Genomic DNA, 18,693 nt, shown 5'->3' with positions numbered 1-18,693 from the left:
ATTATGTCATGGCTTTAGATGCTTCTGCTAGGCTAATTGACATCATTTGAGTCAATTGGAGGTGTACCTGTGGGTGTATTTCAAGGCCTACCTTCAAACTCAGTGTCTCTCTGCTTGACATCATGGGAAAATTAAAAGAAATCAGCCAAGACCTCAGAAAAATAATTGAGATCTCAAGTCTGGTTCATCCTTGGGAGGTACCACGTTCATCTGTACAAACAATAGTACGCAAGTATAAACACCATGGGACCATGCAGCTGTCATACCGCTCAGGAAGGACGTGTTCTGTCTCCTAGAGATGAACGTACTTTGGTGCAAAAAGTGCAAATCAATCCCAGAACAACAGCAAAGGACCTTGTGAAGATGAAGGAGGAAACGGGTACAAAAGTATCTATATACACAGTAAAACGAGTCCAATATCGACATAACCTGAAAGGACGCTCAGCAAGGAAGAAGCCACTGCTCCAAAACTGCCATAAAAAAGCCAGACTACGGTTTACAACTGCACATGGGGACAAAGATCATACTTTTTGGAGAAATGTCCTCTGGTCTGATGAAACAAAAATATAACTGTTTGGCCATAATGACCATCGTTATGTTTGGAGGAAAAGGGGGAGGCTTGCAAGCCAAAGATCACCAGCCTAACCGTGAAGCATGAGGGTGGCAGCATAATGTTGTGGGGGTGCTTCGCTGCAGGAGGGACTGGTGCACTTCATAAAATAGATGGCATCATGAGGATGGAATATTATGTGGATATATTGAAGCAACATCTCAAGACATCAGTCAGGAAGTTAAAGCTTGGTCGGAAATGGGTCTTCCAGATGGACAATGACCCCATGCATACTTCCAAAGTTGTGTCAAAATGACTTAAGGACAACAAAGTCAAGGTATTGGAGTGGCACAAAGCCCTGACCTCAATCCTATAGAACATTTGTGAGCAGAACTGAAAAAGCTTGTGTGAGCAATGAGGCCTACAAACCTGACTCAGTTGCACCAGCTCTGTCAGGAGGAATGGGCCAAAATTCACCCAACTTATTGTGAGAAGCTTGTGGAAGGCTACCTGAAGCGTTTGACCCAAGTTAACCAATTTAAAGGCAATGCTACCAAATACTAATTGAGTGTATGTAAACTTCTGACCCACTGGGAATGTGATGAAAGAAATAAAAGCTCAAATTAATCATTCTCTCAACTATTATTTTGACATTTCACATTCTTAAAATAAAGTGGTGATCCTAACTGACCTAAAACGGGGAATTTTTACTAAGATATTAAATGTCAGCAATTGTGATACATTTAAACTCAGTATTTGGCTAAGGTGTGTGTAAACCTCCGACTTCAACTGTATGTAATCTTCATAGCGGTTGTAAAATAAACACTTGAATTGAGTCCCCTCATCTGGGCTTCAGGGGAAACGGAAGCTAGATTGAAGATGCGGTATCCCTAAAAACAGCATGTTTCTGTTTTTTCCGACTCCGCATAGGCTATCAAAATGCTGCATCATATTCCACTGTTCATCTTCCCAGGTCTAGTGCCGTGACCGAGACCCCAGGGATGGCGTGCTGCTTCACTCCGTGTGGGCAGATGTTTATAACAGGGTGTACACATCTGGAGATATCAAAGTGTGAGACCTGGACATGAAGCAGCTCCATGCGTAGGAGGACGCCAGTGACCTTGGGGTGACCTGCTGCCACTGCACCCCAGTTGGACATGGGTAAAGATTTAAAACATACCTCAGTTAAGTGATCCTCTCCTCAGGGCACCCTTCTCTTCAACACGTTGGGATAGTGCCCAGTTGAGGTTGTAAAACGGAGAAAAGCCGTACATAGGGTGAATCCCAAATGACACCCTATTCCCTATATAGTGCATTACTTTTTACCTGGGTCCAATAGGGCGTCATTTGGCACTCGGACCCTAGTATGGAGAGTTCAAATGCAGACTATAAATGACGTTATTTAGGAAAAAGCTTTCTGTGTGGCTCCTAGAGCTTCGTGGCAGTCAGTGGGGACTTAAAGAAATTACCATTGAATGGTTTTATTATTATTATGTACTTAACAACACAGTTATTAATGTCTCACAACTGTTGAAACATTGTTTTACCTTTCATCAATCATACAGTATCCGTTCCTATTTTCAATGCAATCCATCTAATCCTATAATTTGTCAGAGTTCAATTCTAGGTATAGCCTCAAATGTATTCTCATAGTTCCCAACCCTTCAAAGAGATAAGTACCAACCATGTGAGTCCTATTACGTTTTTTTTTTCCTTTCGAAAGTAAACATGATTATTATTCTGATGGAGAGTCAATGTGCCGGGTTTGTTCCGCCGCTCCTTCACAGATGGCAGTTCAGTGCAGTTTCGATTGGCCTCCTGTGGACAGGACAGTCAACTGAAGATATGGATCGTATCACAGCATGCTGTAGCACGTAGGCTGGTCTGGCCTCTGCTACGCACACACGGGAATAGATAGCGAGATTGAGCACAGCATCGTCTGCGCGGAGTAAAGTAATTGCATTAGTGTTTTAGAACAAACCGCGTCAGTGCTGGGGGAAAAAAAAAACTCATCAATAATAGATTGCTTTCAGTCATATCAGATTGAAGACCAGCAAGTATCTTCCCAGTGGGTTTAAGATATATATGTTCCAATTTGAAAATCAATGAATGTATCCAAACATTGTTTACACTTACTCTTCTGTATTGCACACACATACTAGTTCTTATAGAATTCAATATCTGGTCTTTGTTTTGGACTGTGATCAGCATCTGATATACGGTATTTTAATGTATCTGCCCATTCCATAACTGTAGTCAACAATCCAATGAACAGCATGCAAATGGAAGCAATCATGCCCTTTAACAAACCACAAACACTGCCATCAATCAATCCAATGCATTTATAAAGCCCTTTTCACCTCAGCAGTTTGTCACACAGTGTTTATACAGAACCCCAGCCTCAAACCCCAGAGAGCAATGCAGATGTAGAAGCACGGTTGCTTGGAAAAACTCCTTAGAAAGACTGGAACTTGGGAAGAAACCTTGAGGAACCAGGTTGTGATGGGTGGGTCCTTTTCTGGCAGTGCCAGGTGGATATTATAATAGTACATGGCCATTTAAGGCCAGATCGTTCTTCAAGATGTTCAAACGTCCATAGATGACCAGCAGGGTCACAGTGGTTACAGAGGGTGCAACAGGTCAGCACCATGAACTGAACAAATATTAGAATGAGTTTGAATGGCCAGATAGTAGGCTTTGCATTACCCTTTGGAAAGTGGTGGATGGTCTTGTGCTACTTTATATAGTGGCTATCCTGTCTCTGTTGCTGTGGTAACAGCAGTTCCTGGGTGAGATGTGCATACTGAGTGGTGTTCCACAGGGATGTGTTGTGGTGCCTTTGTCTTCGGGCAGCAGCCCACTAAAGGAAGCACACAGCAGCACAGGGAATGAAACCAGAGAACATTGGCCACTCATACATAGGCTGCAGAATGGGCAGTGCATACCAAGGCGCTGTGCCTCACATGGTTATTGTACCACTTTCAGAGGAAATTGTCTTTTGGAATGGCGGAGTATTTATAGTCCATTTCTCGCTTCTCTTTTGTGTCAGTAACCTTTCAATTGAACTGGCATTCTGCTTCCTGGTGTTGATGTGCTATTATTCATGTTTCCTTTCCTTTATTTTCCTGTAGTCTTTTAATGTTTTAGAAATATAATAACCTTCTCTTTATTCGCTGTGAATTTTAATAGCCACATGGGCATCACTACTTACTCAGCCTGTAAAGGCCAAATTAAAAGCAATTAAAATGTAATAAATGACTGATTTTGAATCTTGCCAGGAGGAACACGTATAATGTAGATCAGATGAATTTGAAAAAGGACAATTGTTTTACCACAGTGCTTGGTTGTCAACCTGCATATAAATAATTTGTCATAACTGAATTAAAATGCAGTATATATAGTGTGTAGCCTTCTCCTTAAGGGACAGTCCAGCCAGGATTAAACTCGAGGTGTGTTATAGAGCAGTGCACTGGACAACTGACAAATACATTTTATGAAGGCGACAGGCCAAAGTCTCCATACAAACATAACATTTACGTATAAAGCACCTTGGATTGAACTCCGGCATCAGTGTCCAGAGTGTTTGTTCAGTGGTTTTATTTATTGAATATTTATTTAACTAGGCAAGTCCGTTAAGAACAAATTCTTATTTACAATGACGGCCCACCAAAAGACAAAGGGCCTCCTGTGGGGACGGGGGACTGGTATTTAAACAACAAAAAAAACGACACACATCACAGCAAGAAAGACAACACAACATAGAGAACTAAGACAAGAAAATAGAAAGGCAGCAGCACATGACAACACAGCACAGTAGCAACACAATATGACAACAACATAGTAGCAACACAACACAACATGGCAACAGCACAACATGGTAGCAACACATGACAACAACATGGTAGCAACACAACATGGCAGCAGCATAACGTGGTAGCAGCACAAAACATGGAACAAACATTATTGGTCACAGACAACAGCACAAGGGGCAAGAAGGTAGAGAAAACAATACATCAGGCGAAGCAGCCACAACTGTCAGTAAGCGTGTCCATGATTGAGTCTTTGAATGAAGAGATGGAGATAAAACTGTCCAGTTTCAGTGTTTGGTTGCAGCTCGTTCCAGTCATTAGCTGCAGTGACCTGAAAAGAGGAGTGACCTGGGGATGTGCGAGTTTTGGGGACCTTGAACAGAATGTGACTGGCAGAAAACGGGTGTTGTATGTGGATGATGAGGGCTGCAGTAGGTATCTCAGACATGGGGGAGTGAGGCCTAAGAGGATTTTATAAATAAGCATCAACCAGTGGGTCTTGCAACAGGTATACAGAGATGACCAGTTTACAGAAGAGTATAGAGTGCAGTGATTTGTCCTTTATGGAGCATTGGTAGCAAATCTGAAGGCCGAATAGTAAAGAACATCTAGCCACTCGAGAGCACCCTTACCTGCCGAGTGGTTACTGACAGCCTTTTTTAACTTGTTAGTCCAGGTGTGGTTGTGGCAGGGGGCAGGTATGGTCAGTGGGACAGACAGACAGACAGTGGGATGTGGGTGGCAAGGTCTTCTCTACAGGAGGTCTTTGTGAGTTACTGATTCCCAGGCTGTGAGAAGCAGCTGCACCCCTCTGACTGGCCAGTCGGTCCCTGTGCTCTCCTGTATCTTCTCATGTGACGGAGAGCTGCTCGTCTCAGGGGGGGAAGCCATCCGTCCTCTCATTACCCAAGCCTTAACCATAGCTCTGGTCCAGGGTGTTTGTCAGGCTTGCTAATGCCGAGCCTTCACAAACGCCCTGGACCAGAGATACCCTTGGGTTCTTGTAGGAATATATACACAGCAATAACAGCACTATAATGTAAGGTGTGACCAAATATTTCTTCAATCCCTGTTCAGTTGGAATAAACTGTTGGTATACCGTAATCATATACGTAGTTTATTTTAAATAGTGCTTTTCTCATATTTGACCACTAGAGGGTCTCTACTCTGAAGCCTTACAAAGCAGAATTTTAACGGTCTCAATAATCTGTTGCTTGTGTTAAGTTGAAGAAGTAGAAGTTTTGTTTCATTTCTGTTCTTTCTGCGTGATTAGTTGTGTCTTGTAATGCTGAGCTGTTGGAATGAATAAAATAAATCACTGTTGTGTTTTTCAACAGCTCCGTGGATAAGACGGTGAAGGTGTACAATGTGGTATGTGAAACAGTCGTTGATGTGGTCTTAGTGAGTTGTGTTTTGCTTTTGAAACAGACGTATCCATCCACACGCCACTGTTGCTCTGGTACAAATCAGTCTCTTAACAGTTAGAAATGCCAGACATTATTCTTTGTCAATGTTTGTTTATTTCTTCCTCTAGAGCAATGGAGTTCTTCTTCACACGTAGAGCCATCATAATAGGTACCAGCCTGTTACCCACTGTTGTTATATAACTCACTGTGACTGTATACGTTATTTCCCGCCTTCTCTTAGATTAGTGACAGCCTGTGCCTTCTCGCCAACCCTGCCATGGATGGTCACTGGATCCACGGACAAGACGGTCAACATCTGTCACTGGCAGAGGGCACAACAGAGAGACATAAAAAGCTCAGTGTTCAACACCATAGTCCCCTCCAAGCTCGTCACCAAGCTTAGGACCCTGGAACTGAACACCTCCCTCTGCAACTGGATCCTGGATTTCATGACGGGCCGCCCCCAGGTAGTAAGGGTAGGCAACATCACCTCCGCCACGCTGATCCTCAACACAGGGGCCCCACAGGGGTATGTGCTTAGTCCTCTCCTGTACTCCTTGTTCACCCATGACTGCATGGCCAAGCACGACTCCAACACCACCATCACGTTTTCTGACGACACTGTGGTGGTAGGCCTGATCACTAGCGATGATGAGACAGCCTACATGGGCGAAGTCAGTGACCTGGCATGGTGCCACGGAGCTGATCGTGGACTACAGGAATTGGGGGGCGAGCACGCCCACATTGACAAGACTGCAGTGGGGTGCAAATCACTAAGGACTTTTTCATTTTTTTTATTTCACCTTTATTTAACCAGGTAGGCCAGTTGAAAACAAGTTCTCATTTACAACTGTGACCTGGCCAAGATAAAGCAAAGCAGTGCGACACAAACAACAGAGTTACACATGGAATAAACAAGCGTACACAATAGAAAAAAAGAGTCTATATACAGTGTGTAAATGGTGTGAGTAGGTAAGGCAATAAATAGGCCATAGTAGGGAAGTAATTACAATTTAGAAAATTAACACTGGAGTGATAGATGTGCAGATGATGTTCAAGTAGAAATACTGATGTGCGAAAGAGCAGAAAAGTAAATAAAAGCAATATGGGGATGAGGTAGATAGATTGGATTATTTACAGATGGGCTATGTGCAGCTGCAGCAATCAGTTAGCAGCTCAGATAGCTGATGTTTAAAGTTAGTGAGGGAAATATGAGTCCACACACACACACACACACACACACTCTTCACGCACTCAGTCGTGAAGAAGACGCGACAGCACCTCTTCCCCCTCAGGAGGTTGAAGAAGTTTGGCATGAGCTCTCAAATCCTCCAAAAGTTCTACAGCTCCTCCATTGAGAGCATCTTGACTGGCTGCATCACTGCTTGGTCTGGCAACAGCATCTTACTTACTTTCTCGTGTTCTTCTTATTTGTATTTATTGTGTTTTTTTGTTCTACATTGTTATTTTTAGTATTACATTGATATTGATTACTTTTGGGTTTATAGGTTGCAAGAAAGGCATTTCACTGTACGTGTGCAACATGTACATTTAAACTTAAAAAAGCACTGCACCTGAATGCAGCTGTGTCTTTTGACATCAGGGCCTGGCTAGACTAGTGTTTACAGAGGGTTTTCATAGAGTGGACATGTTGACAGAGCACATTCCAAGCTCTTTGAACGCAGTCTCCTTTGAAAGAGATTTTGTGTTTTCTGGTGATTTCTAGCTGAATCCAGGAACCCCTCATGTCAAGGTAAGAACACACAGGAAAATGTCCTTATCATTATATCCAGTGATTGGTGCAAGGGCAACATTGTGGTATAGATATTGGAGGGGATGAACAATAGATGGGGTTCGGGGTGGTCCTCCCCCGGAATTTTCAACATTTTAAAACGCATTTCCTGCAATTGTACAGTTTGACATGACTTATTATGCCTCTCTTGATGGGTATTCGGAGGGGTATTTTGAGTGTAAGTGGATGGATAAGTTGAAGCCTCCCTCTCCCAATTTTATTTTTTTGAACAGCTCTGGAAACAACCACTGCAAAATGATCAGTTTCTCTGGTTGTACTGTTAATATGTATGTGTTTGGGTAAGATGAACCGTTTTGTTTTATTCTATAAACCACTGACAACATTTCTCCCTAATTCCAAATAAAACTATTTATTTGCATAAAATGACAACTGGTCAAAATAACAAAAAAAGATGCAGTGATGTCAGACCTTGAATAATGCAAAGAAAATAAGTTCATATTCATTTTTAAACAACCCAATACTAATGTTATAACTTTAAAAAAAGTTTAGAAATCAATATTTGGTGGAATAACCCTGATATTCAATCACAGCTCTCCACCAGTCTTTCACATTGATGTTTGGTGACTTTATACCACTCCTGGCTCAAAGATTCAAGCAGCTCGGCTTTGTTTGATGTCTTGTGACCATCCATCTTCCTCTTCATCACATTCCAGAGGTTTTCAATGGGGTTCAGGTTTGGAGATTGGACTGGCTATGACAGGGTCTTGATCTGGTGGTCATCCATTCACACCTTGATTGACCTGGCTGTGTGGCATGCAGCATTGTCCTGCTGGAAAAACCAATTACACACATCTTACCATAGGGAAGAGGGAAAACATTGCTGTTTTATAGCTCATCTCATGCTATTCTCCACATTTTGCCATGAGGATAAGAGAACATTTTGCAGTAATATTCTGTTAACTCATACACAAATAATGTTGTTGACTCATCCTATTCTTATATTTGTGTCCAAAGCATCAATTGGATAAAACAAAAAACACTAAAAAAAAAAACATCTCAAACTTGTAACACAATCAGACTGTTACATTTTTTTATTGCTATTTCCTTAGAGAATGTCTGGCATACGCCCACACTATTCTGTTGTTGGGGTACATACCCCACACTATTCTGTTGTTGGGGTACATACCCCACACTAGTCTGTTGTTGGGGTACATACCCCACACTAGTCTGTTGTTGGGGTACATACCCCACACTAGTCTGTTGTTGGGGTACATACCCCACACTAGTCTGTTGTTGGGGTACATACCCCACACTAGTCTGTTGTTGGGGTACATACCCCACACTAGTCTGTTGTTGGGGTACATACCCCACACTAGTCTGTTGTTGGGGTACATACCCCACACTAGTCTGTTGTTGTTGGGTACATACCCCACACTAGTCTGTTGTTGGGGTACATACCCCACACTAGTCTGTTGTTGGGGTACATACCCCACACTAGTCTGTTGTTGGGGTACATACCCCACACTAGTCTGTTGTTGGGGTACATACCCCACACTAGTCTGTTGTTGGGGTACATACCCCACACTAGTCTGTTGTTGGGGTACATACCCCACACTAGTCTGTTGTTGGGGTACATACCCCACACTAGTCTGTTGTTGGGGTACATACCCCACACTAGTCTGTTGTTGGGGTACATACCCCACACTAGTCTGTTGTTGGGGTACATACCCCACACTAGTCTGTTGTTGGGGTACATACCCCACACTAGTCTGTTGTTGGGGTACATACCCCACACTAGTCTGTTGTTGGGGTACATACCCCACACTAGTCTGTTGTTGGGGTACATACCCCACACTAGTCTGTTGTTGGGGTACATACCCCACACTAGTCTGTTGTTGGGGTACATACCCCACACTAGTCTGTTGTTGGGGTACATACCCCACACTAGTCTGTTGTTGGGGTACATACCCCACACTAGTCTGTTGTTGGGGTACATACCCCACACTAGTCTGTTGTTGGGGTACATACCCCACACTAGTCTGTTGTTGGGGTACATACCCCACACTAGTCTGTTGTTGGGGTACATACCCCACACTAGTCTGTTGTTGGGGTACATACCCCACACTAGTCTGTTGTTGGGGTACATACCCCACACCAGTCTGTTGTTGGGGTACACACTCACTCCATTCCAAAACAGAAAAGCTGTTTTTTAACCTACTTAATGAAACATTTTGGAAAGAAAAACTATTTCACTCATTGTAATTATGTCATATTTCATAGAAATCTGGAAACACTGGACAGTTATTTTAAAGGTCGACATTGGGCAAAAACACAAAAATAACTCCTTTAAACTGTATAACTGATCAATGCACTATCATACCAGGTCATTTAATGCCTAAAAACAAAATGATGATTAAGATATTTGGCTACAGAAGTGCCAATTCTTACCGATCTTACTGCGAAGTCCTGTGAAATGACAACACATACTGGAGGAGTTACTGACTAGCTACAAGTGGCTAGCTTAGCTAACAAACTAGCTATGTCAGATGAGGCACGCATGACCACAATGACACATCGATGAACCACCAAAGGCTCACTCCATTTCTGTTTGAAAATTGAGGAGCTGGACCGTTTTTTGTGCCCAAATTGGACCGTTAAAGCTAATTTCCTGAAATTCTACACATTTTGACATTACTTTTGACATTACTTATATATTACCTATATATTTTTATTTGAAAGAAATGATTGGGGGGGACAAATCAACATGTCCTGAATATTGGGGGGGAACATATCCCCCCAATCACCTGAGGCAATTTAGCCTATGGAATGTAGGGACAGTCAGGAGCAGCAGCCTCCAGATACTGGGAGTGGGGTGAAGTTGCCCATAGATGCTGATCTTGGGTCAGTTTTGCATTTTCCCTCACTAATGGGGTATGTTGGGAGAAGGGAAGCTGATCCTAGATCTGTACATAGGGGAAAATCCACCCCAGAGCCAGATACTGAGTTGATGAATGGATGAGATGTCCGGAGGCCTGAATGAGTGGAGGAGGCAGTAAAAATAAATTATGATGACCTGTAAAGTGAGAGATGATGATGAAGAGGCCTGTACATGGGAGCCAGTCCAAGAGTGGAACCCCTCCAGATAAACAAAGAACCCTCTCCAGTCTTGGCACAGCTTCCCTAACCCCCCAGTCAGCTACAGTAGGCTCCAACAATATTTACACTTAACGTACCACCCGTTCACAAAAATGGATCACACCTACGAACAGTGGCTTGCTATATATAGCATGCAGACAGACATCGAGGCATTCAGATACTGTTCGATTGAATGTTAGGTCACTCATTTTGCCCCTTCTAAGGGACTTTGAGGGTGGTATTATTGTCATGCCAGACACACCAGATCCAGTATCTCAAAAACGGCTGCCCTCCTGGGCTTTTCATGCACAACAGTGTCTAGGCTTTACCCAGAATGGCGCGACAAACAAAACACATTCAGTCAGCGGCAGTCCTGTCGGCGAAAACAGCTAGTTGATAGGAAAGGTCGAAGGAGTGTCAAGAATCATGCAAGGTAACAGGCAGTCTTGCCTAGTTAAATAACGGCGCAGTACAACAGTGGTGTGCAGAACGGCATCTTGGAAAGTACAACTCGTCGATCATTGGCATGGATGGGCTATTGCAGCAGACGACCACAACGGGTTCCAGTCCTATCAGCTAAAAACAAGAAGTGGCTCCAGTGGACACGCGATCACCAACACTGGACAATTGAGGAGTGGAAAACATTGCCTGGTCTGACGAATCCCGGTTCCTGTTGCGTCATGCTGATAGCAGAGTCAGGATTTGGCGTAAGCAGCATGAGTCCATGGCCCCATCCTGCCTGGTGTCAACGGTACAGGCTGGTGACGTTGTTGTACCGCCGTCCAATCTTAAGCAACTGTGTGATGCCATCGCGTCAGCATGGAACAACATCCGTGTGGAAGAATTCAGGATGTTTTGGAGGCAAAGGGGGTCCGACCATGTACTGGACGGGTGTACCTAATAAACTGTTCGGCGAGTCTACATAACCTTCCTAAGAGCCAGTCAGCCACAGAGATGCTGGGTGTGTGTCTCAAATGGCAACCTATTGCCTGTATGGTGTACTATAGGGTGCCATTTGGGATGCTGTGGAGAGAGGAGTTGTTACTGTATAGTACAAGCAGACTTGATAGGAGGGCACTGTTCTGGTATGTTTTGACTGAAAGTGCTGCTGCTGTTTCACCATAACTTCATTAAGCCTCCCTCCGCATGTTTGCTTCTGAGAGTGGAATTCAATGGGGAAGTCAGTGGTGGTGTTATTTTGGCCAGATGGACAAGCAAGCGATAGTGAATGACTAAAATAACAGATAGAGAAGAAAAGAGAACGCGATGGTGGGTGAAGGGGAAGGAAAGAGAGCTGAGGAAAAGCAAACAACGCTGTGTTAATGAGAATTAACTCCAGTAGTCCCACTGTTATCATTCAGAGCCTAATAATGGGAAACGTAAAGCATGGTGCTGTGTGGTGTCATTAGCAAGCACTGCGACACAACAGTGTGCATTTTATCTTAGCAAAACATGAAAAATGATAGCCGCTCGCACAATGTCGTGTGAAGGTTGCCTCTGATGAACAGTGTGCCTGCGAAGGCCAGAAAAACACAACATTGTCAAGGGGAGGGAGGCTCTGAGGAAGACTGATAAATATTCCCAGGGCATGCAAATGTCATTACCGTGCTGTTTATAAAAAGACGATGTATATTTGGGTGAACAGGTTAGAAAGTACTAGTCTGTCTTTTATCGCTGCATGCAAGAATTAATGGTAATTTGTTATCAGCACAGGAGGGCTTCCTTTTTTGGGAATTATTATTTTTTCTTCCATCAAGCAAACACATTGTACAGCATACAAAATTGAGCATGACATCCAGACATACCATCCAGCAAAACACACATACGCAATCTAATACTTCTTCAGCAGCATATAAGCTACAATACAAAATGGGTTCACAAACGCAGTATTACCATACAACATGGGCATCACCTCCCATTCCTAGAAACAACATGACAAAGATTCTCTTAAAATGTTAATTTCTACCAGTGAATCTAGCAAGCGGTTGTTCATAAAATGCCACTTCCAGCATTGATTCTATCCACTGTTTCAGAATAGTAGTGGCATGGCCTTTCCAACATCTAAGGATCAATCTAGTCGCTGTAATGATACCGACAGCCCAGTGCAAATTCTTCACTTGATACATTAGGTCATTTTGTTCTGCCACCTAAGAGACATATTCTTACTGAAATTGGGATTGTTGTTCCTGACATTCTCCCAAATATTTCAGAATATCCTTCCAGAAAGGTAGCACTAATGTACATTCCCATATTGCGTGTAAGAATGTCCCTGTGTCTTGTTGACATTTCTAGCACATGTTATCGTCAATCAACCCCGTTGTAGTCCAATAGAACCTATGTAGTATCTTGTATTGACTGAGCACCCCCCTGGCTTCCCTTATGTTACACCCTGAGTCAGCCAAAATCTTAATAAAACATGTTTAAAAGTTGTATTTAACTGGGCAAGTCGGTTAACAAATTCTTATTTATAATGACGGCCCACACTGGGCAAACCCTAACCAGAAAAACGCTGGGCCAATTTTGCGCCGCACCATGGGACTCCCGATCACGGCCGGTTGTGATACAGCCCGGGATCAAACCGTGGTCTGTAGTGACGCTTCTAGCACTGCGGGTGCAGTGCCTTAGACCGCTGCGCCACTTGGGAGCAAACAAGGGATCATCCTCAATTTCACATTTTAAGATCAGTTTGCCATATTATCCTAAGGTTTATACAGTCTTTACTGTGCAAATGACAAAATATTGAGTTAACAAATGGCTGCTTTATGTTTGGGTTTATTCCAAATGTTCCACTATTGGATTCTTTCCTGGATTTAATTGACAGCTGGTTAACAGACATTCTCTCAATTGTAAATATTTCCAGAAATGTCCCTTGTCTCCCATCTCTTTTTAGACCAAATCTGAGTATGACCTTCATTGTATAGATCACCTAGTGTGAATTCCTTTCATTAGCCATTGATTCCAGTAAACAAATTTCCCTATACTTCCCTATCCGTACACCTGGATTACGATATCTTTGTTTTAGATGCAAAAATCCACACCTTATGTACTGTTCTCTATATCTATTTTGAGTGTAACAACATTGCACTGGGAGTTTCAACAAGCCTTTCCCCAGAAATATTATGTGATGTAATATCAACAGGATGGAAAGGATACATTTGTTCCTGTTCTATTATGATCCAATCCAGCATCTTTACGCCAATGCTTTTCCAACTAGCCATTTCAAATGATACATTATGCAATTTATCATCTGGTGAAGCCAGGCCTTGTCTATCCCCTGGTGAAAACGTCTTCATATTGAGGGAGGGCCTTTCTGTGGAATGTGTGGGAAGTGTTTGTAGGAATCTGATAAGTAGTATTGCAGGAAACGGCAGGAGGGAGCAGGAAGGACTCGAGGAGGCACGTGGGAAGGCCCGTCCTCCCTTCCTGTGTTTGTGTGTGTTCCCCAGGAACAGGAAGGAAGCTGTCAGAACCAGGACGTCTCAGCCCAGCTGAGTGAGGAGAACATGGAGGAGCTGGTCACCACCTTCACAGCCAACAACATCGACGGCCCCAATGTCTTTGATGTGTATCGCAACATTCCATTCATTCCGTTCCAGCCATTACTATGAGCCCGTCCTCCGATTCAAAGTGCCATCAGCCACCACTGCATGACACTCAGAACACACAGATCTCAGGCATGTCTGACCTGAGGCCTCCACTCATTTATAATGAAGGGACCCAATAGTGGACCCATAGGATTTACTGAATTATGCTTTTACACTGCTTTTCTATTGGAATGGAATGCATGCCACAGAGGCTTTTATCTGAGTTCTAATCTTCCCGCAATGCTCCCAAAATATATCTGTAAATCTGCTTTAAAGCTGCCAAGCTGCGACTTTCCTACCTCCAACATGTCCCATCGGCTATTACTTGCTTATATAATTTGCTTGTGACAATTTCATCAAATGACTAGATAATCCCTCCGAAAATTTGATTTGTGGATTCGGACAGAATTAGCTATTTCATGCTATTACCTCAACCATGTTTGCTAGAAAGAAAAGTATAGGTTTGTTCTGTGTCTTCACTGTGATATGATCGCAATAGATTGAGATACTGCCATACAGACTATAGTTTTGGGAAACAGTCTGCATCATTACAAATTAAATCAGGACTAAGGAGACGATACGTTTCTAAAAACCCACTGTCCTTTCCACTGTGCATACCGTATGATTGCCTGAAGATGCTGTTTGTGGTTACACACTGAAATAAATTAGATTCTCACCGCTCTCCTTCATGAAATATTCATGAAAAAAAGTTATTCACAGACATCTTTCACCAGATCTCTGTTGCGGCTTAGGGGAGTCTTCTCTGGTACAACAGCCCACCATCTACAGCTAACCTCAGTCTGCCGCATTACAGTTGTTGGTTGCTTTGCCTATGTAGTCTTGATACAGTGATTGGCAACTGTGAGGGTTAGTAAATAGCCAATAGTGTTTCTTTTCGCAAACAATTGTGAATGTCATCTTATTTGCGGCAATGCAGGCACAAAGAAAGATACATATTGCACATAGATGTGTATTCTCTTATCCGCATTAGTAAATTGAATGACTAATGGGTTCAGCAAGTCATTGAAAGGAGACATTTTGATTGGCTACTGTCCCCACAGGGATTTAAACAATTTGTGATTGCAGTGCCGTATCTATAATGCTGTATCTGCACTGGGTTTCTGGGGGGCTTCTGCATGATTGCAGGTGAGGGCTCGTTAATTAAATCTATCAAAACGCTGAAGTCATCATAGCCTAGTGCCATAAGCTCAGTGGCAGGTGGCGTGGTTTCTTTCTTTCCCTCCACCAACACAGATGCCTGTCTGTTCCTTACCTCAGCTCTGACGGGTCCTTTACACAAACAACACGTTTCCCTTGAGCGCTGAGGCACTAGGCAACTTAACCTTGATTAACAAACAGAGCATTCCATATGTAGGAGCAGGTCTTCCACAGGAAGAGGTCTGATTGTGGAGCTGATCATTCCTTGGTTTGCATCCTGGTCCCTGCAGAATGGCCTGACAATGAGACTGTCTACTGTCTAAACATAGGCCTTCCCTGAATCATCCACACTGCAGCCATAGACACTATCTGTAGGAGGCAGGAGTCCCTGTGGCTGGGACTCTCATAAAGGTGGCCTATTGGCACCTGCTGTTGACATATTGGTACCCACCTCAAATCTTTGGCCCCTGAGACGCACTATTCAAACCTATTCCATTGTGGGACTGTAGGCTTTAGGAGTGAAAATGCGAGTGAGCAGCGGTTGCTTCGCTGTGTGCCAAGTGATAGCGCACATCTTCCTGGTAGCTGGCTCTCTAACCGTGGAACGTTCCAACACTTTTGACCGCTCCAAGAAGTGCTCAGGAGATCTATTCAGTCACCTGCTGCTTTTGAAAAGCGGAGCTTTAAAACCATCTACAGGCTGCGAGTCATCAGTCTCCTTCCCGCGGTTTCTGTGAAGACTGAGGACGGGGAGCCCCAGTCAGATGTATGAATCTGTATCTTATCTCGGAAACCCAGCAGTAAGGAGACACCGTTTTATTGAACAGTAGATGCAGTCACCTCTGTGACATTGGACTTCCTAGCACAAATTACGAGGGCCTTTTCTATGGAAGCACTGACATTAAAGTGCCTCAGAATGGCTTTTCCCTTCATAAATGTCCACACACATGATGCGTTCTGTTCTACTAAAATGTACTGTTACGGTAGGAGTACATTTCCCTGAAGCTGCCTCTAACTCCAAATGACTCGGGATGGTTTTACCACAAATAGGGGCTCCATTCACTCCGTATCGCGGCAGTTCAGCGTCGGAGCGTGATTGAAATTAGAAGGCAAGACGGCATTCATTGTAAACGCTGCACATGTCGGCTCAATCGGAAATGACTATTTCTATCGCACACGATCTGTAATGATTCAGCGATACAGATTGAATAGTGTCTTATATGTTATAATGTTGTGTTGCTGTAGTCTGTGGGTCCCCGTGGTAAAGTCTTGAGGAAGGTGGAGGCTCTGAAAGCAGTGTTGATGGGACCAGGTGCTCCATATGAGTTCCTTTGTCCCATCACCAGAGAGGTGTTGAAGGACCCTGTCATCGCTGCAGGTGAGGGAAAGGGCATGAACACATCTGCCGCCTCTACATGTCCTTGTTCATCAATGCTAATATAGACTTTTTATTTATTTTAGCACTTGTAACCTGCTCCAATTATTATACTGTACATAGCCTATAAAAGTAATGATGTCATTGTCTGATGTATAAAATGTGTTGTCTAAAATCAACAGATGGATATTCCTATGAGAAAGAGACCGTTGAGAGTTGGATCAGCCCTAAGAACGCCCCAGTCCCATGACCAACCTACCTTTACCAACCATTTTGGTCACGCCCAACAGGAGCCTGAAGACCGCTATTGGCCGTTGGCCTGCCACTCAGTAATGGTCTGAAGACCGCTATTGGTGGTTGGAAATCAACTCCGTAATAGATTAGTGCACATGACTAATGCCTTTATCTGAAGAGTCCACATTTCAGAATCAAGCCAAATTTGTACAATGTGATTACTGACAATCGATTCATTGCACAGTTCTATACTATTGATTAACTTACGGTGATTATCCATGAATGAGTCGTGTGATGTCGTGTGCATAACTTTACATAATGTGCAATAGGATTTTGTTGGAATAAACTAAACTGGATTCTGAATGGTCTGCTTAATGTATATCAGAGGAGCAAGTGATATTTAATTTAAAAAGCTATATATTTTTTTGATAAAACTGTATTAAATATACTGAGATCTATACAAAGATAATCCATCCGGCTGACAGGTGTGGCATATCAAAAAGCTGATTAAACAGTATTATCATTACAGATGACTGGGCAGGGACTGCGCCCCTGCCCAGTCATCTGAAAATCCATATACTAGGGCATAATTTATTTATTTGAATTGACTGATTTCCTTATATGAACTGTAACTCAGTAATGTTGCATTTATATTTTTGAACAGTATATATTCATATCACCAAATAACTGATTAAAAAACACTGTTTTGCAATGAATGCCTACAGTAGCCTCAACAACACTTTTTAGGGTAGCACCAAGGTGTAGCTGGAGGACAGCTAGCTTCTGTTCTCCTCTGGGTACAATGACTTTAATACAAAACCGAGGAGGCTCATGGTTCTCACCCCCATCCATAGACTTACACAGTAATTATGATGACCTCCAACCTATCAGAGCTCTTGCAGCATAAACTGACATTTTGTCCACCCAATCAAAGGATCGGATAATTAATCTAGTACTGAAAGCATAAGCTACAGCTAGTTAGCACTGCAGTGCATAAATGTGGTGAGTAGTTGACTCAAAGAGAGAGAAAGACAATAGTTGGACAGTTTTTAACAAATGCATTTCTTCAAAAATGAAGGAGAAGCAAGAGGGAGAGAGCTAGCTATGTTTCCTAGTATTTTTTTCATGTTCACTTACTTAGCAAGTTTAGCCTACTCAAACACCCATCTTAAACAGAGAGGGATGCTATGTTGGCTATCCAACTCTGGAACTCTTCCATGTCAAGGTAAGCGTTTGGTTTTATACATTTGTTGCTACCGAGGGCAGCCGGTGTAACTGCTAAAGTGCTTGCGGACTGTACTGCATGATTGTAGCCGGTTATTATCTAATATGTTAGTTATATTAGCTATGTTGTCTTTGACGTTAGATAATATAGTCACAGCAATGTAGACTGTGTGTAGCGGTTAGCAGTTATGATATGAAGGTTTGGCTTGGAAAGTTTTTTTACACTTGGTCACAGACAGCTGATGTGTTGTGCACCGAAGTCAATAACCGAAGTGAAAAACTATTTGAGTATCATGTAGTAGCCTAAATCTATCAATGTTACATTGAACTGGGTGAATGGAATATGAATGACAGTCATCCAATATGCTGTAATAGACATAAGGCCATGCTCATAATTTTTTTTATCGTCCTCTCTCATCTTAAACGGCACCGGCCGCCACTGATGTACTGTCTATGCAGTATAAA

General features: G+C 42.9%; 1 pseudogene; it reads left to right on the top strand.

The window, feature by feature from the left end:
* Window positions 1–12,023: 12,023 nt before the first annotated feature.
* On the top strand, window positions 12,024–17,103 carry LOC112224995 (annotated as a pseudogene).
* The last annotated feature ends 1,590 nt before the right edge of the window (window positions 17,104–18,693 follow it).

The sequence above is a fragment of the Oncorhynchus tshawytscha genome, linkage group LG26, assembly GCF_018296145.1.
Source record: "Oncorhynchus tshawytscha isolate Ot180627B linkage group LG26, Otsh_v2.0, whole genome shotgun sequence".
In the NCBI taxonomy this organism is placed as follows: Eukaryota; Metazoa; Chordata; class Actinopteri; order Salmoniformes; family Salmonidae; genus Oncorhynchus; species Oncorhynchus tshawytscha.
Note: the sequence above shows the minus strand (reverse complement) of the source record. Positions and strands in the feature narration are given on the sequence as shown.